The following is a 1,492-nucleotide window of genomic DNA, read 5'->3' on the forward strand; positions in this document are numbered from 1 at the left end:
CGCCATGCTTGGTGTGGCTCGGTGTCGAGAAGCATTCGCACGCTGCATGAGAACGCAGTGGTCGCTGCAAGCGCTAGCCTGGTGATTCAATGCTCTGAATCGAAGGTATGTGCGACGAAAGAGAGTCCTCGCCCACACGAGTTTCACCGTTCACAGTCGGCAGGAGCGACCGCCCTGCCGTATGACCGAGGCCGTCGATCGCAAATTGCAGAATGAACAGCGCTCCAGGTTTTACCGATTCTCTTGTAAAAGCACTGCGTTTCGTCTTTGTCGTGCTCGTTTTTACACTTGTTTCTACACGACTGAACGTTTGCTTGGAAATGGGGCCTTCTCCGAGTGCCACGTCATAGAATTCGAGTAAACTTGTGAATATCTCATCTCTGGTATACAAGGACGCATTATAGCCTGGCACGCGGTTTACACGAGTGATATTATACGACAGTAAATCACCGCGAGAGAGTGCGGAAGTAAAGTCCATGCAATCCGAGCACTGTGAGCTCAAAGCCTCTCGTCCCAATCGCTCCACAGGATATGATGGCTCCATAGATGGCTCCTGGACGTAGTGTTTGCACGAAAGGTGCCGTGAGTCGCATTCTCGATCCAGTGGAAGGACGATCGATCGTCGCTACAAGTGTAAAAGACGTACCGATGTGGCCATTTGCTCTTTAACGTTTTAAGAGCGCTTTGTATCTGTTGTCGAGGATTGCGCGCGCTGTACGACTGCAGCGGCAGCGTCTCGTGGCCTGCTCTACTCCCCAAAGTGTCTTCTATCATTGTGCCAACTTTGAGCGATTCCATTTCAAACGCGATGTGGTCGACAAGTGGCGTCCGCATCGTGGAGTGGTGCCTCGAAGATGGCTCTAGGATCTTAGTTAGATGCGCGTCGTACCTCTCAGATGGCACTATGCGATCTTAGTTTGGAGTGCATATTGGATCGCGTCTCGGTACCGCGGTACGCCTCGCTCGTCGACGCAACCTTGCATTTCGAGCTCTCCGAAGCGCCCTCTACAAATGTGCCATATCTTGGCGAGTTCATTTTCAAACGCAATGGTATCTAATGCGCGGCCTGGTGATGCTTAGAATGCTTCGAGATGGCGCGCCACTCACTATGGACAAGAGCTCGGCGGCCGCAACATCGTGACCCAAACGAAATATCCGGGTATTGTGGCTAACAGCACGCAACTTGTCGAGGTTCCTGATTGCGAGGAGTTGGCCGTCTCCGATGGCCGAACTCGGTCAAAAATACAAAATGGCTCAAAGTTGGTACAGTTGTAAAGTACGCTTTTTGCAGCACGTAGCACCAAGTTGGACCATCGTGCGCGGTCTACAGCGCGAGAAACTGGTGTCCAAAGTTATGCCGAATTGTACTATTTGCGGCATCATGAGGGACGTCTACATGGCACATGCCATTTGTAAGAAAAAGGCGATGGAAGACACAATCGCAGTCTCCTTGAAGTAGCCGAACGACGCTCTCTTTTGCCAAATGCATCAT

Source organism: Saprolegnia parasitica (genome assembly GCF_000151545.1).
Source record: "Saprolegnia parasitica CBS 223.65 unplaced genomic scaffold supercont2.1, whole genome shotgun sequence".
In the NCBI taxonomy this organism is placed as follows: domain Eukaryota; phylum Oomycota; class Saprolegniomycetes; order Saprolegniales; family Saprolegniaceae; genus Saprolegnia; species Saprolegnia parasitica.